Below are 22500 nucleotides of genomic sequence, written 5' to 3'. Positions count from 1 at the left end.
CTTACTGCCCTCTCCCCCTTCCTCCCCTTCCTTTCCCCTCTTCCTCCCTTCCTTGGTTTTACAGGACGAAAGGAAGTTTTTTTAGGGCAAAAAAAAAATGGGAATCTGAGCCAGTAGTGTTTCCCAATGAATTAGGTCAATAGGTTAAAATAAAAAAATAAAATAAAAAAAGGATCTGACCCAATGATGTTTCCCAATGACCTAAATAACTTTTTATGATTAGTCATTCTCTGCCGGGAAATCTTTCCTCGGGTGAGGCGTCAATTTGCTCTATTCATTACGTCCGTCACCAGCAGCAACATCAGCATTTACGTTAGAAAACATTTTTATTTTTTAAATTAAAAAGAAAACTTTGTCAGTACTTAATTCACTGCACGTATTGCTCACTATTCATTTCGTCCGTCACCAGCAGCATCAGGCAGCATTTACGTTGGAAAACATTTTTTTTATTTTTTAAATTAAAAAGAAAACTTTGTCAACACTTAATGCACTGCACGTATTGCTCAAGTCTTGTGGCGTCTAATCTGAGTTCTGCGCTGACTACTTGACATTTCCGATTTTTATGATTTATGGTGTTAAATCTTACAGGTATATTCTTACGATTTAACTAATCAAATGTTTTATCTATTTGTCTATTAATCTGTTAATTTGTATTTTTTCTAATAGCTGGTCTCTTCTTTCTGTTTCTCATTAACTTCTGTTACTTCTTTCAAATTAGCACCATTTTCTTTGGAATCTTGAAATTCAAGTCAATGTCTGGTATGGCCCTTTTGGGCTTGTTACGTAAGAATAAGGGTTTTACATTGAATAATAATAACAATAAATCCGTTTTTCGCTGATATTTCTTACTTTGTAGAACATATATTTTGCACAAAGCTTTTTCGGATTAATATAGGAAAATTTACAATATTGTCAACAGTTATCTCGGTGATTTCAGTCATAGAAGGGCAACAGGCCTAAAATTTTTACTTAATCTATAAGGGTTACGAACCTATTCCAACTGAAACCTGATCGTAAGATGTAAACAAACCCATCGATGAATTACTTGAAACAATTAGTTTCATTCCAGTCCTAGAGTAGTAACAGGCTTCAGATTTTTACCAAGTCTACGAGGGTTGCGAACCTATAATCAATTGAAACCTGCTCGTAAGAGGTAAACAAAACCGCCAGTGGATTACTGGAAGCAATTAAATACAATTTTAATCCTCTACGGGAGTAACAGGCCTAAAACTTTTACCAAATATGAGGGATAACAGGCCTAAAATCTTTATCAAATTTGCAAGGATCACGAACCTATTATCAATTGAAACCTGCTCGAAAGATGTAAACAAAACCACCAGTGGATTACTTTAAGCAATTAAATCCAATTTCAATCCTCTACGTGGGTAACAGACCTAAACTTTTTACCAAATCTATGAGGACTGTGAGCCTATCCACGATTGAAGCCTAATCTTAAGAGGTAAACAAGAACATTACCTGGATCAAATTTAATTCCAACATAAAAAAAGCAGCTTGTCTGTAGTTTCAGTTTGTTCGTTCAACGTAGCACATAAATTCTGGTCCCCTTCGTTAAATATTTCCTAGAACACTCCCGAATCGAGGAGATTCCTTTCTGGTAGTTATAACGCTGCGTGGGAGTCCCCCCCTCAACCCGAGCCCCACCTTGGGGTCTGGGTATTGGGGGGGGGGGGGCGGGGGGTTTGTTACAGCTGATCCATTAAGGAAGACGTAAAATGCAGGAACTCCGGAAATAGAAACTGGTACGAGTGTTTATTGGTTTTGAGACTCGGTCCGTTTAGACAATTTTTCCCTTTTATTTCTACTCTCTTTTTTTTCTCCTATTTTCACTTTCCTTATTTTTTACTTTTCTTACTTTTTTCACTTTTCTTACTTTTAATTTTCTTACTTTTTTTTGCTTTCGAACGAACGCCTTAATATTCTTTGGAAACTTGAATTTCAAGTCAGTGGCCCCTTTGGTGGGATTGTTCCATGGGAATAGGTTCCATCTTCTGAATAATAATAATAATAATAATAATAATAATAATAATAATAATAATAATAATAATAATAATATACTTTTTTGTTGGTACTTTGAATAACCGTTCTCGAGACTTATATAATTTTTGTACTTTTTCATTTCCATTTTTGATACTTTTTTTTTTTTTTTTTTTTTTTTGCTTAGAATGTCCGTTTTGGGACCTTCGTACTTTTTACTTTTATATTTTTTAATTCTCTTTTGCTCTCTCTCCATGATTACTTGAATAGTAAACACCCGTGTATTCAGTTTACCGTGGAACATGAAGAAAATAATATTCTTAACTTTTTAGATGTAAGCATTACAAAAACTACCGCAAACAATAAGTCACTCTTAATTGTTATAGCATTTTTAGAAAGTCTACTTTTACCGCTCTTGGAATGAATTTCCAAAGTGCTACTTTCTTTAACTTTAAAATAAATAACATTAAGACTTTAATACATAGAGCATATTCTCTCTGCAGCTCCTGGCAGGCATTTGACTCAGAAATAAAGTTTCTGTTAAACTTTTTCAAAATTAATGGCTATCCCAATGACATAATATATAAAGAAATAAAAAAGTTCCTAAATATTTCTCTTATTATAAATAGCAAAATAGATATACCAAGGGTTGATAAACTAACTATGTATTTTAAATTTCCATATATAAGTGATCCTTGTTCTAAATACGTTACAAGAGAACTAAGAAATATGTTTAAGTATAGCTTTCCCCACATTAACCCCAAGTTAATAATTACCAACAACCACACTATCCAAGCGTTGTTAAACCATAAGGATAAACTGCCTTATGACCTTTTGTCTGGCATCACCTATATTTACAAGTGTGACGCCTGTAGCGCCACCTATATTGGCCAGTCAAAACGGTCGGTCCGGGCAAGATCTTCCGAACATTATGGCATTTCTCCTCGTACTGGTTGCTTGCTGGCCAAGCCAACCAAATCCCCGATTTTACAGCACATAGAGGAATGTAAGACAGGTAGAAGATTGGAAAATTTTAGTGTGTTTGGTACTTTTAGAGAAGAGTCATTATTGAGAATCTCTGAGTCGATAGAAATATTTTTAAGGAAACCAGACCTTAAACCTTGACAATTCATCTTATCCCTTGCTTTTAATATAAATCATTCGGTCATTCATTTGTAGTGTAAACTCTCCGTCTCTATCTTTCCCACCATTTTGTTTTTAGCATACTGTTGTAATTTATTTTAAAGAGCTTATCTATTTTATTTTTTAGTATGCTGTTGCAGTTTATTTTAAAAGATATTAATCATTACCTTATTGTTGCTACTTTTACTCAGCTTTGTCAGCTAATAATTACATAATCTTTTAACTACTATTAAAATACTGTAATGTCTCTTTTAGGCTTGAAAATGTTGTTATGAAGAAACAACGAAACGCGTCGCAAATAAAATGTGGTGTTTCTTAACCTATGCTCTTCTTTTTCTACTGAGATTGAGATTTCCAAAACATCTGTCTACTTTCACTGTAATCCGAAGAAGATATGATGCCCAGACTACCAGAGAAATGGGAAAAGCTGGCAAAGCAAGAGTCAAAGGCTTCATTGGACGTGGATTTTCTGAAAAAGATGCTTTTCGCAGAATATTATGCCGAAATTTTTAAGGTTTAAAGTGTATAGAATGAACCTCACCCATGCAATCGCCCACTTATGAGGGTTGCCAACACACTCATATATATATATATATATATATATATATATATATATATATATATATATATATATATATATATATATATATACACACATACAACAAACTTTCTTGGCCAGCCAGCGCGCTCCCTGAACTGAGTTTTATCTCCGTTTGACCTCAAAGACCGTGTAAGACCAAAATAGAACGAGAGAGAGAGAGAGAGAGATTCAGACTTTTCGAGTGGTTCCTTCTGGGGGTTTCTGAAAGGAGAGCTACACCGTCCCAGGGGACACCACACAGGGGTTGCTGGGGGCGGGGATGGAGGGGAGCCTGGCAGAGCAAAGCAGGTCGCTTTCCCAAAAACAGGACCTCGTTGGTAGTTCAGATTGGTGTCTTTTGTGAAGAAGGATTCCTTTTGATATGCTCGGAATAGGAGTGGACGGAGGAGAATTCCCTAGAGAGAGAGAGAGAGAGAGAGAGAGAGAGAGAGAGGAGAAGATAGAAAGGAGATTAATGGCATGTTGCAAAGGTCTTGTGGAAACACGTGAGGATCGTTTTTTATTTTTTTTAAGGATTCGTTCGTTGGGCTGAAGAGAAATAGGTCAGTAGATAAATATAAACGGAAAAATTCGTTATAAATTCTTAAATTGTGAAGATGTTTCAAGTGGTCATAATATCTTTTTTTCATATATTAATTAATTAATTTATGTATCAATTAACTTAGTTACTTATTTATTATTGATTTATTTATTAACTAATTTATTTATTTCTGTTTCTGAATAAAAATTGTGAATGTAATTTATACGTTCATAAAATTTTTATAGTAATTTATTAATTATATATTATAATACTTTTTCATTAGTTAATGAATTGATTAATGGATTAACTTAGTTATATACTAATTTATTATTGATTTGCTTATTAAGTAATTTATTTATTTCAGTTTCTGAATAAAAATTTTGAATGTAATTGGCGCATTCATAAAATTTTTATAGTAATTTATTGATTATATATTATAATATTTTTTCATTTATTAGTTAATTGATTTATGTATTAACTTAGTTACTTATTTTATTATTGATATTAACTAATATATTTCTTTCTGTTTCTGAATAAAAATTGTGAATGTAATTGACGCATTCATAAAATTTTTATAGTAATTTATTAATTATATATCATATTTTTTTATTTATTAATTAATTGATTTATGTATTAACTTAGTTACTTATTAAAGATCTGTATACATACTCACGAGAAATGTTTTTACTGTGGAGGCAAAATGATAGCCCCAGGGAAGGGCACACTGCATTACTAATGAGACAGGCGAGAGCAAAACAACTAAGAGCCGATGCAATGTCTAGAAACTTAGAATCTGGTGATTATCCTCGTCTTTGGAAAGATATCCAGTCCTTAAATCCCAAAACTAAAAAGCTATCACAGAGAGTAGGGGAAGCAGTTGGAGACGAAGCTATCGCAAGTATGTGGGGCGATCACTTCAACAACATCTTGAATTGCATGAATGATCAAGATTCCCGAAGGGATGTAGATAACCTCCTTACTGACAACATTCAATTTCATTTTCCAGACCGTATTACGCCAGGTAACATCAGCGATGCCATAAACAGCCTACCTAATAATAAATCGCCCGGCTGTTATGGTTTTCCTGCAGAGGCCTTCAAATTCTGCCATCCGATAATTTACGTTTTGCTAGCTGCCCTATTCAGTGCGTGCATAATTCACCGGTTTCTTCCAGACTCCCTACTCTTAGTTCACTTGATACCATTAATCAAAAACAAGCTAAAGGAAGCTGACCCTGACAACTACCGGCCGATTGCAATCACAACGATCGCATCGAAGATACTTGAGTCTGTTCTTCTAGTGAGACTTCTCCCCTTTCTACACACCACTGACAACCAGTTCGGGTTTAAAGCAAACCACTCAACCGACACCTGCATCTACATACTGAAAGAATTGCTGAACTACTACCTATCATCAGCCTCTCCTGTTTTCCTTTGTTTTGTAGATGTGAGAAAAGCATTTGACAGAGTAAACTACCTGAAGCTCTTCCTGAAGCTGCATAAAAGGGGCACACCCCTATATCTAATTGGCATTTTACATTGCTGGTTCTCCGCACAGCAATTCTGTCAAATGGGGTAACGTATTATCTTACACCTTCGGCTCCCTAAACGGGCTTTGGCAAGGAGGCATTCTCTCTCCATACCTGTTTAATACGTACACAGATGCCTTGAATGTCAAACTGAACTCACTCCCAATCGGATGCACCGTCAATGAAACAACTATAAACAACCTCTGTTACGCCGACGATATGGTTCTGATTTCCCCATCAGTGCAAGGTCTCCAACGACTCATCGACACTTGCCGCCAATATGCAGAGGAATTTGATATTATCTACAACGAAACCAAGACCCAGTGCATGTCGCTGCTCCCGAGACCGCTTAAGCATATTGCAAAACCACAAATTTTCCTCGGAAACCATCGGCTGGAATTTGTGCACGAATTTCCGTATTTGGGTCACATTATCACCGACGACCTAAAAGTTACGGCAGACTTTGAACAGAGGCGTCGTAAACTATGTGCAGCTGGCAACATGATTGCAAGGAGGTTTGCCTTCTGTCACCGAGACGTGAAACTGCTGCTCTAACGCTCGTACTGCTACTGTATCTATGGGTGTTCCCTCTGGACGAACTATACCCGAGAGACCATGAGACGCATTACTGTTGTGCACAATGACATTCTGAGACGCCTCACAAACACTCCCCGCTACCACTCCGCCACACTGATGTTCATAGAAAACCACCTGGACAATCTAAAAATCATTGTTAGGCGAACAATGTCCAGTCTGGTAACCCGAGTGGAAAAACAGCAGTAACTCGCTCATACAAAGCATCCTAAGGAGTGAAGCAAGCAGATCTAAATTGTGGGAAAGATGGGAAAATGAGGCCTTTGTCCCCTAAAAGACTTAATCTCTGTATTGGCAAGATGCCTTCTGCAGTTTTTGTCATTATTATATTTATTGCTGACATTTTAATTTTTCATTACTACTGTGATTACTATCAAGTTAAAGTTTTTCTTACATTCAATTTTTGTATTTAGCCCTCTGGACCTGACTACTGTAACCAACTAAGGTCTCTAGTTGAAATATAAGTTATATAATACGTGCACTAACTGTTATTACTCTCAATGCATATTTTTTTTCTCACCAATATTATTACTGTTATTACCAGTCTTATGATTATTAGCTTTTATGCTACCTCAGCTATTTTCTGGATAAGTGCCGATTATTAATTTTCTAAATCTTTTTTATCATGTCTCATGTATCTAGATTGTGTACGTTACTGTCTGTATTTTGTATATTCCATGTATATGGCCCTGAGCTGAAATAAAGCATATTATTATTATTATTGATTTATTTATTAACTAAAATATTTCTCTCTGTTTCTGAATAAAAATTGCGAATTTAATTGACGCATTCATAAAATTTTTATAGTAATTTATTAATTATATATCATAATATTTTTTTAATTAATTAATTAATTAATTTATGTATTAACTTAGTTACTTATTTATTATTGATTTATTTATTAACTAGCCTATTTCTTTTTGTTTCTGAATAAAAATAGTGAATGTAATTTACGCGTTCATAAAAATATTTTTTAGTAATTTATTTATTAATATATCTACTTTTTATTAACTTCTTTATTTATTCATTTATTTATTTATCTATTTATTTCTGAAGGATCTCTCTCTCTCTCTCTCTTTGACCCCCAATCATCTCGTTCCTTTCCGTTTTCCGCCCCTCCGTTTAGTTCATTGAACGCTGCCATCCGTCGCTGCTTCTACCAAAAAAAAAAAAAAAAAACGAATAATTTTTTGTTTTTAGTCTCAAGTTTATTCATTTCTCGACCCTTAACGTTGGCGATGGTTTTTTTTTTTTTTTTGTAATGCTTCCGAGAAAGTTTGCAACATTTAAGGTTTTATGTATATACGTATATATCGTGTTTGTGTACGAAGCGTGGGTGTGTGTATAAGAGAGATAGTATTCATGTATACCAAATAAACCATTTTTATTCAATAGTCAGCAGCTCAAAATTAATTTTTTAAAAAGCCAACTGTCATGTTTCACTTTCTTAATCGAAAGCTACCTTAGTTATCCCCTGCCACACACACACACACACACACACACACACACACATATATATATATATATATATATATATATATATATATATATATATATATATATATATATAGATATAGATAGATAGATATATATATGATATATATATATATATATATATATATATATATATATATATATATATATATATATATATATATATATATATATATATATATATATATATATCTATCTATATATATATATATATATATATTGTTACGTATGGGCCTGGCCTTGAATGAGACTCCAATACGTAAACAGGAATAGTTGAGGGAAAAATAGAATGAATTACTTGAACTTACCGTAAAAAGGATTTACAGTGATAATTTACTCTAGAGGAGAAGGTCGCCAGAAACTCAGCTAATTACTTCACATCTATTATTTATTTCAAGAGGCCCTTACTGGCCTGGAGAAAAGTAAATGCAGCGTGTCCACACGTTGGGACCCATATGTCTCTCACAAATGGATAGCTGGCTAAAATGTGATTCATGTAATAAAAGCTGGGTTTCGATATCTTGCGGTAATGCAACACTTGCAGGCGGACAGACTTGACAAGTGACTCAGGGGATCTGGAAAAAGATCCCACATTAGACAAGATAAAAGAAAAAGGACTTCTTGCACAAGTTACGATTATTCAGTTCTCTAACACTGGGGCAAAGGAACTCTAATGTTTCACTGAGGTATGCACTGAAGACTTCATTGGTCTGGGACAATCACACAAGGGAAACATGCGGCCATGAGGCAGTGAGAAACAAAGGGATATTCAATGGAGTAGAAGTTTGATTTATGAAAATTAGGAGGGAAGGAACTGGCAATATGCTGCTTCACAAGACGTACCTGGATGCCATGATCAGTGTGGACCTTTGTAGAAAATGTGGCGTCCGGCTTTGTCTCAGGTCTGGGTCTCTTGGCGCGCCAGTACGCCGTTAGGCCTAAGGGGGAAGGCTGGTTGGAGACATCCATCCGAGGTCACGACTGGAGCTGACTGAGGAAGATCGCAGGTGTCTTTCATGGGTGTTGGGGGTCAGCTTAACCCCCCACGAGCAGGGCAATCCTGGAAACAGAACATACAGCCAGCAGAGGGTTCACAGGGAAAAGAGCTTAAGATATAGGCCTAAGAAGTACCAGTCTGCCTACATCCTTCCCTTTGGGATACGTCCCTAAAGCTGACAAGAGACTATATTCTCCCCCTTCCAACAGGAAATGCCTAACTCTGGCCGGCTAGCTTTGGTTTCCCGCCTAAATCAGCTGATATTTGGAGGAATATGGCTGCCGTTTTACAAATCAAAATAATGAACTAAATATTGGGTAGATGAGGCGATCAATAAACGTAGCAGCTCCCCCTGTTAAGAAGGCATTCACTCCCTTTCGGGCATGAAGGCCTTGGCTTAAATAAGTTGATCGTCTCGACTACCCAGTTCTCCTACTCTAACCGAAGTTTTTAGAGCAGCGATACAGCTAACTACAGTGGCCTACCTAACTTATAGGTAGAGATGCTAAGTGTACTAACTTATTGGGTTAATGTAGTCTAGCCTAAGTGATAACTACGGGTTGTCTGTGACGACAATCTACTCTACCCCTAGATAAGGTTACTTGAAAATTCTTTCTGCTACTATCCTAATGCCCTGGTACTAAATCATTGGCCTAACCTACTCAATACAGTTAAATGGAGACGCAATCATTCCAGAGTGTGGTATGCACAGCAGCGGTTCGGCGACCGAATTGTTAAAATACATTAGATGAGGTAATGATACGTGAGAATGATGAGGGGTTAGTAGACCAGGATGGAAATGTAATGAGGTAATTATATTTAAGTGAGGGTTAGTATTACAATAGCTAGGGGTTAGAGGGTTAGTTTTACTGGCAGAGATCAGGCTGGCTACCTTCTCTGGGTAGGTGCCAGGATCACTCTGCAAATTGAATGTGACACTGTACCTCGGGCACAGGTGTCAAGGAGAGCATGTGGCTCTTTTGTTAGTGGTTTAATTACGTCCCTTCTTCTTCTTCTTCTTATTCCTCCAGGACCTGGCTCTACCAGTCCTAGGAGTAGATGGAGGCACCGGCTCTGGGGTAAGGCCAGAAAACGCCGTCAGGAGCAGAGGCAGTGGTAGCCTGAGGGATTGCAGGAGAACACCCTACTTCGGTATCTGCAGCAACCGTCGTAGAGGTGGAACCTACTGCAGGGGAGGCCCTCACTTCGGCTGCTGCGACAACCGTCGTAAGGGGAAAACTCCAGGCTGACTCCTGGTCGGGCAGTTCCTGGTTTTCCAGAGGAGGTATGGAGGTAAGGTCTGCCGGAGGTTCATCCTCAGGCGACAGAGGTAAGGATGAAGAAGAATGATGGGCTGGAGATTGGCCATGGGCTGCGGTAAGCTCCATGCCTGTTGGAGGATCTCCTGTAGGAGGATCTTTGATAAGGTTAGGCGCCGGCGCTAGCTCGGGGCCAGGCGCAGAGGTCAAGTTCTGTGGTGGCTCTACGTCCAGGCTGGACGGAGCTTGGCACTGCTCAGTGCTGCCAAGTGGCACTGGTAGAGAGTTGAGGTCGACTGGACCTGTGACGGGTACCGGAGGTGCAATACCTCTCAGCGGGCCCTTGGTAATGGGAGAAAGAGGCTCCTGTCTCTTTTGGAAGGCTAAGCCTTGTGGAAAATGGTCAGTGTCCGCTGCTGGTAGTCTGCTAGGGCACCTAGGCCAATTCGTGGATTGCCCTAGTACGTTGCAGGTCTTGCAACGGAACTGTGAAGGATCAATCTCCCTCCTTGGTGACGGGGGAGACTGTTGGTGGACGTGCTTCCTGGAGGAAGTAGAATTTTGATGACTCCTTGCTTTGGAGTGATTTGACGTGGGGTTAGGACCCCTAGGCTTTTTGAACGGTGAGGGAGACTTCATGTCTTGCCCTAGGAGGAGGTCATAACCTCCTGGAATGTAGCTTGCAACTGCAAGAGTACATACTTTGGAGAAATGAGGTCTGGTGACCCTCAATTGGACGGTCGGAAGGATCAGTTTAATATGGTTGATACCTTCAATGGTGATTAATTGACGTCTGTCAAGATTAGCCCCTCGGGGAATTTGGTCTTCCCGTATCAGGGAGATTTGAGTGCCAGAGTCATTGTAGGCTCTGACGTGGCTTGGCTGATAATGACTTTGGAGGGGTGCGACGGTTATAGGGCCCTTAGCTGGGGGTCCTAGTGAGGAAGAATTTGTAACTGCCATTGCGATGGCAGGAATATTGTAATTCGCGCACCCTCCGTAATTTGCAGACATGTGACCCTTGCAGCCACAGTCTCGGCAGAACTTGTTCCAGAACCTCTTCCGTGGCACTGGACGGTAAGGCCGAGATGCCCCCACAGGTTGCGAATCTGTGGAGTCACCAAGGCTGGCAGTGTGCTCTGGCTCAGGTGAAGAGTCCTCTCTGGTGGTGATTTGACGTGGGGAGGTTAAGGAATCCTCTGTTGAATCACCCTCGGAAACAAGTCCGGGGTTAACTGGTGGGCTTACCTCTTCCAAAAGGGAGGAGGTAGGCGGTAAAAGGGTAAGAGGCTGACCAGAGACGGCGGGACTGAGAGAGACAGTGGGTGCAGGGCTGGAAGCTGGCAGAGTGGCTTGAGCTAGGATACTCTCCTTACGGGCCTTCTCCCGCCTGATTTCGAGTTCCTGCTCCTTGAGAGCTAGCTCATGCTTTCTCTCTTCTTCACTTGCCTTCCTTTCTGCTTCTCTGGCTTTTCTCTGGTTTTCTCTTACTTCCTTTTCTTGCAGGCGCGCGGCATCCTGCTGCGCCTTCATCAACTGGTCAAGTGCTGGTCCAGTGTAACCGGCCTCCTTGCCCAGAGTTATGAGGATTCGGAGCTTCTCTAGCTCTATGGCAAAGAAGTCGCGGGAAGCAGGGGAAGACATTTCTCTTAGGCTGCAGTAGAGGCTCGGATGAAAATGAAAATAATGGCCAGGAAGGGTACTGAATGGAATGGGAGTGCCTACTGTGTAATGTGGCACTCACTTGGAAATGTGTTCGGCAAGGCGGTAATGACAAAGTCTGAAAAGACTGGGTGCTCTGTGGCACTTCGGGAATGGCACCTTCTGATGAGGCAGAAAATCAAATAGTGTGTGCGGCGTACGTTACACTTAAGGGCGTTCCTCACTTGGGAGACGTTGGAATGGGCAGCCTGTAGGTCCAATACAGGGGCACGGCACTTATGGAGGCGTTCCTTGGTTGTGTGATCCGGGATAGCGGATACACTAAATGAATGGGCGTTCCGTAGGACGGACACGCAGGTAAATAGTTACCTGTACGTCCTGTACAGGTGCACGGCGCTTCAGGGGGCGTTCCTTTTGGACAGCACTTGTAGTGCTGGTATTGCGGCACTTTGGGAGGCGTTCCCTTGGAGTGTTCCGAAGGATCACTGACCCTTGTACACGGACACACTAATTAATTGGGCGTTCCGTAAGGACGGACACGCAGGTTTGACAGCACTTAGGACTGGTATTGCGGCACTTTCGGGAGGCGTTCCCTTGTTGAGTGTTCCGAAGGATCACTGACCCTTATACACGGACACACTAATTAATTGGGCGTTCCGTAAGGACGGACACGCAGGTAAAGGGCTACCTGTATGGCCTGTACAGGTGCACGGCACTTATGAGGAGGCGTTCCTTGTTTGGAGCACTGGTATCGTGCTGGTGTGTCCCGTCGAACGACACTACATGCAGTATACTCAAGTATACTGAAATGAAATGGCACTGCTCGTGGCAGAGTGTAATGGTGGAGGAGAGAAAGTAAAAGGGGGGAGTACTTCAGCAGCCAGTCGATGGACAGTGTCAAGAATTAGTGGTACTGTAAAATGGTAAGGCCTGACGTGCACTGGTGGTGGCCAGTCCTAGACTGGTAACGACTTCCTTGATAGAAGTAATGAAGGTTGCGGTGGCACACTGTGCGGTTTGTGCTTGCGGTATACGCTAGTCTTTTGTGATAAAAATGAAAGAGACCACTCGGGCAACGGCAGGTAATGGTAATTTTAGAAATGCTCAGTCCTTTGCTGAAGTACTCGATAAATGAAATAAATGCTTGCAAACTGCAATGGACACAGGCACATACATATCACGCTCAGTGTAACTGACACACAAGAGACTAAAACAATGTTAATTCTGCATGCGTATAAGAAATGGACGTAGTTCTCTTGGCTTCGTGAATAATGGGTTCGCTCTCTCTCTCTCTCTCTGAGAGGGTGAAAATGATATATGATGAACTCCCCTGTATTTAATTGAACTAATACTTTTAGTTTTAAGACGACGCACTTGCGTTAAATTATCTACTTACATTAACGTTTAATGAAAGAATTGCTTTGGAATACGTTTTATGAAAATGATAACGCGCTCGCGGTGAACGATGTTTACATTAATGGTAGCGGCTTGCGCTTATATGAAATGATTTGCGTTTCAATATGAATTTCACAAAGACGCATTTTACGTTAACAATTCTTGTAATTTACTCTACTTTTAAGATTTACGTTAACTTTACGTAAGGATACTAGGTCCTTGTGACAAGTGAAAATGACGGTAAGGATTTTAAACGATGTTAGCAAACATTTGTAAAAGAGGTTACGTTAAGTCCGAAGTGGAATGAAACTTTCGCTCAGCGAGCGGGTGAGCGATGCTAGGGGAGACGCGTGGTGAGGCAAGCAGAGCGGGTTGGACAGCGTGTCGTTCAAACAGCTGATTTTCTGTAAACACGGAGGCGATTTACAACACGAAATTCTAATTTCTTATTCAAGGCGAATTACGTTAATTTCTCTGGCAGAACGATAGATACTAGTACTGAGATTAATATTATTTACGTTAAAACTTCAAGACTTACGTTACTTTGCTTAAATAATCGAGATAATTCTTAAAGGGATAAAAAACATGGCTGCGTTGTGCGAGACCGAAGGTTGGCTTGCAGGCCTGAGAGTGCGCCTACGTCCAGCTGACGAGAGCTGGCTGGCTAAGCGGTTACCAACACTTGGAATGAAAACTAAGTTAAAATGAATTCCCCTAACATATCACAGACAAAAGAATTGTACACTTCTTTTGCCGTAACTATTAGTAGAACACTCCTAACTAGCTAGGCTTTCTAACACAACAATAAACCCTGGCAAAGCACTTCCTAGTTTGATCTAGTACTTTCTGTCATCTATCTAACACGTGCTCGTGTCTCGTCTGGCGAGGACAGTACAAAATAACAAAGAATTCGCGGGGCAAATTGTTTGCTTGCCGCTAAAATTAAGCTCTGGAGCTTTCACCGTTATAATAATAATATTTCTACTTAACACTTTTAAACACTTCTAAAATAAATACTTAAACGTACCTTAAGCTAACATTTGTTATAAAATAATCATATTACATGAATAGTATACCTTACCGTGAGTCAGTGTGTGTCTTCCGCTGCAAGTGTGCTTTGATCTGCGCTTTGTAAAAACATTTACACAACGTTTGACAAGGGATAACGCGATTTACAAGCTTTTTAAGCAAGCTAGATTCGAATCTTCGGCGAGGTCGACATTGTTACGTATGGGCCTGGCCTTGAATGAGACTCCAATACGTAAACAGGAATAGTTGAGGGAAAAATAGAATGAATTACTTGAACTTACCGTAAAAAGGATTTACAGTGATAATTTACTCTAGAGGAGAAGGTCGCCAGAAACTCAGCTAATTACTTCACATCTATTTATTTACAAGAGGCCCTTACTGGCCTGGAGAAAAGTAAATGCAGCGTGTCCACACGTTGGGACCCATATGTCTCTCACAAATGGATTAGCTGGCTAAAATGTGATTCATGTAATAAAAGCTGGGTTTCGATATCTTGCGGTAATGCAACACTTGCAGGCGGACAGACTTGACAAGTGACTCAGGGGATCTGGAAAAAGATCCCACATTAGACAAGATAAAAGAAAAAGGACTTCTTGCACAAGTTACGATTATTCAGTTCTCTAACACTGGGGCAAAGGAACTCTAATGTTTCACTGAGGTATGCACTGAAGACTTCATTGGTCTGGGACAATCACACAAGGGAAACATGCGGCCATGAGGCAGTGAGAAACAAAGGGATATTCAATGGAGTAGAAGTTTGATTTATGAAAATTAGGAGGGAAGGAACTGGCAATATGCTGCTTCACAAGACGTACCTGGATGCCATGATCAGTGTGGACCTTTGTAGAAAATGTGGCGTCCGGCTTTGTCTCAGGTCTGGGTCTCTTGGCGCGCCAGTACGCCGTTAGGCCTAAGGGGGAAGGCTGGTTGGAGACATCCGTCCGAGGTCACGACTGGAGCTGACTGAGGAAGATCGCAGGTGTCTTTCATGGGTGTTGGGGGTCAGCTTAACCCCCCACGAGCAGGGCAATCCTGGTAACAGAACATACAGCCAGCAGAGGGTTCACAGGAAAAAGAGCTTAAGATATAGGCCTAAGAAGTACCAGTCTGCCTACATCCTCCCCTTGGGTACGTCCTAAAGCTGACAAAAGACTATATTCTCCCCCTTCCAACAGGAAATGCCTAACTCTGGCCGGCTAGCTTTGGTTTCCCGCCTAAATCAGCTGATATTTGGAGGAATATGGCTGCCGTTTTACAAATCAAAATAATGAACTAAATACTGGGTAGATGAGGCGATCAATAAACGTAGAAATATATATATATATATAATATATATATATATATATATATATATATATATATATAATATATATAATATACATATATATATATATATATATATATATATATATATATATATATATATATATATATTATATACCCTCATATGCTTCCTTAAGACATTCTTTCTCTCTCCTAACTTAATTGTTCCTTCCTATGCTTAAATGTTCGTCCTTTGTCTCACCCTTATTGTTATTTATTCATTATATTAACTCTCATTTACCAATACGAATCAATTACATACCTTCTTAAATAAATGAACCATTGACTCCTCCAGTTTCGCATTTGCCATTATGTGTGGGTAATGGACGCCACCAAACATAGGCGTAGTACTACAGGTAGGCCTATAGTATATGTTAACTTGGGATAATACAAATTTGGTTTTAGAACATCTCATTTTTGTAACGTAGAGTTTACACTGTCACGGTAATTTAAGAATTTGATGAGGAATATAAGAATTACAGACTTATTTTATGGCTTATTTTTAACACATTCTCACTGATGAAACTGGTTGCGTAGGCTGAATAACGAAAGCATAGGCCTATAAAAATGAGATCAAGTTTCCCCCAAAAAGGATTGTGTTAACAGTTATAATTGATGTTGGTCAAAATCATATAGGAATTTTCATATATTTATATATTTTTTATGCTGAGAGGAATAATAGGCCTAACAACGTACTATCATTCATACGTCTATGTTATATTAATTGAAAACCACTTCTCACGATTCTCTGATATAGGTATAATATGTTGTTATAAGGTATAATAGGTAAATTGCCTTTTGGATAGCTAAGATTGATAGAAAACGGAATTTAGTGACTGAAAACGAACTTAAGATATTTCAACGGGGGACTATTTTATATTATTGGTGGTTAAAATACACTTATTCATCCGGGGTTAAGTGTAGTATTTGTAATAAAATAATGACAAAATTAGTCAACAAATTTTATATAAATAGTACCGAGAATCTTGAGTAGTTTGTCTTTCGACTTAATGTCTAATAGAAAAGTAATCAAAATAGTGTGCGATAGTTATGTTCCAGTAGTATTAGCAATAGTAACAGCAGCGACAATCAGGGTCATTTAATATTAGAAAATCTAAACTAATTATGCAGTCTTTAGGCTATACCAAAGAATGATAGACTTACTAGACGTTCTGCACGACATCGATTCAGGGACATAAACTGAGAATGTATATAGGAAACTTGTGGTAAAACGAAACTATTTCAAGAAAGTAAAATTGATAAAATTATTACGTCACAACAGGAAATGATAGTTGATACAAATAGACAATACAAAAGAAGCACATTCACAATTAAATAACTAAAAGAGGTATTTATGTAAAAGTAAATAACATTTGAACATTACATATGAAAATACAGTGAAATAAATAAAAATTTAGGCATTGGGTAGAACATAAGGTATTAGAAAATCATTAAAAGTTATTTTCTCGTAAAAACAAAATTGATTCTATAACATTTATCTCATAACGGAGCCTTGCAGGGGGATTTTTAATTGATTCTCAAAATAAAACATGAATGTATAATTTGTTTAAACTTTGCAATAAGCTAAATGAATATTGTGGAACACTGTAAAGTAGATATACTACAGGAGAATTAGAACGATAGAGGTTAAACCTTTTTCCATCCCCCTGCTCACAGTGGTGTTTCATAATATGACGAAATAAAGCGTTTTAAAGCTCATATCTAATACCAAAAAATATGAGACTAAGATAAGGAAAGCAAGAGTGAATTACCAATAAATTAAAAGAATAAGAATCACACCAATAAATTAAGAATGAAAAAAACTACTATACGAAGTGTCGTAACAGAGGCAATAAAACTTCCTGGTTTTGCTTCAGCCTTGCATCATATACAAAAACATTACAGCAATTCTATAATAAAGAAGATAAACGTGAGTGAACCACAATTAAATCACAAGAAGAAGAATGACACCAATAAATAAAGAAATAAATCTGTAAAAAACCGAACATACGATGTGCCTTTACCATAGGGAAAACCTCCATTACTACTACTACAACTATTACGTGAACCTACCCGCCAATCTGTTTCTTGCTCAATCGTGTTTTTTACAATATTTTACCGATTTGCACGGACTGTCTGTAACGCCGGTTGTACATGCGTGTTATTTTGTGAGTATGTTTTATATTATAACCGGTTTTATGCGTAAATTAGTGTTTAATACACTAAATAATCCGCTTTTATAATTATACGTTGGGTGACAGGTAGCCTGACCTGAGTTTACGACTGACATATCGTAGTATTATATAATTAGGTATTAAAATTACTTTAAGGTAATCGGTACGAAGGTAATACAGTAATATGAATTACATTAAATTACAATCTCTCCAATTTAAAATTACCGTTTGGAAAGTAGGGTTACATAGGGCTAGGTAGCCTATACTAGGGGGAAACATCACAACAGGCCAACCCTCATCACGGTAGACGGGTCTTATTCACTCGATATTTAATTGGTGAAACATGAATACAATTGCAACTCTAAGCATACCATTTAAAAGACTGAAGTTTCGTCAACATATTGTGATATATGAAAGCCCCATACGAACTAAAATAAGCATGTGAGCTCTTCGTAAAATATGTTTTCAAGGCAGTTTTGAAATCCAATATGGCGGCTACGTTTTTCATGGACGGTTCTCATCAGTGACGGCCACCATCTTTCCCCAGCCTTCCCAGCACTCATTTGAACAATGTTAGCGTATGTATGTAACGTTTATTGATCTTACTCAAGATTGCAGTTGTAATCAGCACAATAAAACAACATTTTGTTGCCTATATTAGTGAAAGTATGAAACTTGTTATTCCCGGGGTTATGGTTGGAACTGAATTCATTCTTACCTTGTAATCGGCGGTTTTTATCCTTACTGCCATCACAACTGAAACTCCACAGTGCTTATTTGATTGTTATTATACACATTTTGGTCTCAGTTCACTCCACATTGCACTTTAAACCCGTTGCTGTTCCTGGTTTCTAAGCGCGCGCGCCATAAACACAATTACAAACAGCAGACGACGACAGACGACGAAACTGCAAAGTTTTATTCCCTAAACTGTTTACTTTACTCGTTATTTAGTTTAAATTTACATTGTTATTTAAAAATTTTGATTTAATTCATGTATATTATCCCTTTTTTGCAACCAAATTACCCCAGAAAAAATTACAGATATTTCTAACGTAGATAAAATCAAATGTTTCTAACGTTTTCGTACATCTGGCTGCCGAAAACCATAGAGGAACGAATACGGAAAAGTGCCTATAGAGGAACGACTACGTTTTTTTTTTTTTTTTTTGCTTTTTTGTTTTTGCTAGCACTTTTCATTGATTTCAGTCTTTATTAGTATTTTGAATTTGTTCCGATACGTAATACAAACCCTCGGTCCTTTAACAATAGGAAGGTAACTAGCGGCAGCTGGGACGGTCGTAAGCTTCGAACAAGGGAGAACGGTAGTTAACTGCTTGTCGATCGTGCGCCGCCCGCGCGCGCCCGAGAGGTGAAAGAATCACTTTTGCTTTCGGCCGCGGGTGTGAAGGACGTGTTCGTCATCGCTCTCTGCCCGCTTCATCGTCGTATGCTTTGTTTATATTGTGTTTTCTACTAATGGTTTGGTTTTTTGAATCCTTGAAAATGAAACTGTAAGTACACTGTTTTCATTTTCATTACTTAATTATGAATCAACATGGAGCTATCGCCGTAGAGACGGCGATTTCCGCTCTTTTCATGAATTTTGAACCCTTGAATTATGTCTCGGTGCCGAGGGCGCACTCGTGCCGAGTCATGTATTTTGTTTGGGCGGCGAAAGTGTGTAATTGAAAGATGTAGTACTCTTTTTCATTATATTTTTCCGCTGTGCGTTCGTTGCCGAGAGCTTGATTGCGCTCGCAAGAGCCTCTTATTTTGTATGAATAGAATGCAATGAAAGTGGATTCGCAATGCAGTTTTCTTTTCATTTTCATTTATTAATTGCATCAAATTTAATTTTGGATCAATTTCCGCTCTTACCCGGGAATTAATCTTTACGATTTATTGCTGTGAAAGTGAAAATAGCAAGTGCAGTATTGTTCATTTTCATATATATTTATGATAGCATCATATTTTTATGGATCAAGTTTCCGCTCTTACCGGGAATTGATTTTCCCTCTTTAAGTTCTATGAAGTGAATCGCAAGTGCAGTATTCTGTTTCATTTTCATATTACTTTTCACTGCTGTGCGGGGGTAGGGGAAGCGAAGGTCTGCCAGGAAGTCGTCGGAAAGCTCTCCCGCGACTCCTTGGTATCCGATTCTTCGTCTTCTTTCCTGCCCCCCCTCGCTCAGCTTCCTCGTATTTTTTGTTTTTTGGGGTCTTCCTTCCGTTCGGGGTGGGGGCATGTCTCCCCCCCCCCCCCCCCCCCGTGCGTGAGGGAACCCCTCTTACTAATCTGTCTATGCTACCGCAGTGCTTACAGCCGTGGGAGACGACCTTGGACAGGTATGGACCACTGCGGCTGCAGTGCGTGCCTAGCATCCACGATCTGCTGCAGAGTCTAGCGAGGTCTGGGGCGGTGACCTTGGAGTGGTCTCCACTACAACCTTCACGGCCGCTTATGCTGCTTCCCCCCGCTGGTCTACACTCCCCATGCTGTGTCGGTGACGCCGTCTGCCGCTTCTATTTTTTTTTTTTTTTTTTTTTTTTTGGGCCGGTCGCCGCCGTACCGAGGAGGGGTATGCCGCCGCCGCCTGTGTTTTCTTCGTGTTGCCTGCCCCAGACTTTCGCTGTTCCAGCAGCTCGCCCCTGGACCGGCCGCCAGTACCACGCTGGCTGCCGATGATTCTACTAGGCGATGGCTGGGCCTGCCGTACCTGTCGCTGATGTGGTTCCCGCTACTCTGGCTTGGGCTGTCCCTTCTGTGTTTACCGCTGCCGCTGTTCCTGCCGCTCCTGAGCTGGTTGCTGTTCCTGTCGCTCCTGTTCCTGCGCCTGTCCATGCTGGTCCTGCCCATGGTGTGTCTTCCCCAGTCCCAGGTCCTTCCGGACAGGTGCAGTCGGGCCGTGTTTGCTTCGGCAATAGGCCCGACTCCGCCTGGATGGAGGACCTGACGACTGTCCTGCGTGAGCTGACGAAGAAGAGGAAGGTGTCATCTTCGTCTTCGTCTGTTGCTGCCTCTTCCCCTTCGACTTCTAAGGCCCATAAGCCGAAGAAGAAGAAGGCTGCCTCCCCCCCTAAGAAGTCTCCTTCAGGAACTTCTAAGGGCCCGGGCCCGTCCCACCACCTCGGTGGGACGGGGGGTCCTTCTGCTGGTCCTCCTGCTCCTTCGGGAGCGGGGCCTGTCTCCCCTTCCGTAAGGAAGAGATAGACGGGGACCAGAGGAGTATCGGTTTAGCTCTGGTACTTCCTCGCCTGGTGCTAGCGGCGATGCCGCTACGCCAGGTTCCGGCTCGGTCTCTCGTTCGCGGTAGGATATCCCGAGTGTACGCTCTCCCTCGGGAGACCGTGCGCCAAAGCAAATTTCGGCGCCAGAGTTTCGCTCGGCGCCAAGACCACGGCACGGAAGCAGAAGGCTGGCGAGAACCGCTCAGGTGACTCTCGCCAGGCCAGCGGCCGCTCTCGCAGCGACCAGCTGGTAACCGGGTTTTGTTATTCCCCTAAGAAGACTCCTTCGGGAACTTCGAAGGGCTCGTCACATTCCGGTGTGACGGGGGGGTTCTTCTGCTGGTCCTCCTGTTCCTTCGGGAACGGGGCCCGTCTCCCTTCTGAGAAGAAGAAGAAGACGGGGACCAAGGGTGTGCTGGCTACCCGCTGGTACACCCTCGCCTGGTCTTGGCAGCTCTGCTGCTAAGCCAGGTACCGGCTCGGTTTCTCGTCCGCGAGAAGTTCCGAGTGTACGATCTCCTTCGGGTGACCGTGCAGCCAAAGTTAAGACGCCTGAGTTCGCTCAGCGTCATGACCGAGGCAACGGTAGCAGAAGACTGTCGATAGCCGCTCAGGTGACTCTCCGCCAGGCCAGCGGCCGCTCTCGCAGCGACCAGCCGGTACCGGTCGGTGGACGTGACGGTCCTCTGACCGGCCACGGGTTTGAGCTCGGGAAGAGGTCCCCCAGGTCCCCTCGACCGACGGTACCAGCCTCGGCTGGTACCAGCGGTTTGACGTGCCGCGAGGACGCTCACCGGTCTCACGGCGAAAGCGAGCTCTGCAGGTCACCTGAACCCGCCGGCTCCCACAGGGAACCGGCGGATACGGTGACCAGCAGCAGCTCGTCTGACGCACGGGACCGGGGTCGACGTGCTCAGTCGAGCCGCTCGCCACAGGTGAGCGGCACGGCCAGGCCTGCAGATCGATCCCCACCGCGGGTTGGTGATCGGCTGCAGCCCCCCACGTACGCTGGTCCTGCCAGCGAGCGGGGGGGGAGCGTCAGGTCTGTCTCTCCACTACCTTCAACTTCCTCGGGCTACACCGGGAAGAGCGAGGTAGCTAGGAGTGATCGTGAGAGGTGCGCCGCTCACGATCCCGTCACGACGCCGCACGTGCCACGTATGGTCTTAGGACCAACCAGGACGTACGCGCAAGTGATTGGAGGCGACCGTCAGGGGGAGAGGGGGTAGCGTCAGTTCTGTCTCTCCGATACCTTCAACTTCCTCGGCATACGCCAGGAGAGCTAGGTATATAGGAGTGATCGTGAGAGATGCGCCGCTCACGATCCCGTCACGACGCCGCGCCACGTGCCAGGTTGGTCTTAGGACCAACCAGGACGTACGCGCAAGTGATTGGAGGCAACCGTCAGGGATCTGTTGCTGGTCCTTCTTCTGAAGGAGGAGGGTCCTGGGAGCTGCTCTTGTTGGAGGGACTGGACGGTCCTACTCCTCAAGACGCTGTAACTTCCGAGATTCAGAGTAACTTTTACCCAGGTTATTGCACTGATTCGTCAGCAC

General features: G+C 41.3%; 1 protein-coding gene across 1 annotated transcript in view; it reads left to right on the top strand.

Moving 5' to 3' along the window:
• The window catches only part of LOC135210679 (tol-Pal system protein TolA-like), a 43748-nt gene that overhangs the window by 1803 nt on the left and 19445 nt on the right, over positions 1 to 22500 (top strand). The gene's annotated exons all lie outside the window — the stretch shown is intronic.

The sequence above is a fragment of the Macrobrachium nipponense genome, chromosome 4 (genome assembly GCF_015104395.2).
Source record: "Macrobrachium nipponense isolate FS-2020 chromosome 4, ASM1510439v2, whole genome shotgun sequence".
In the NCBI taxonomy this organism is placed as follows: domain Eukaryota; kingdom Metazoa; phylum Arthropoda; class Malacostraca; order Decapoda; family Palaemonidae; genus Macrobrachium; species Macrobrachium nipponense.
Note: the sequence above shows the minus strand (reverse complement) of the source record. Positions and strands in the feature narration are given on the sequence as shown.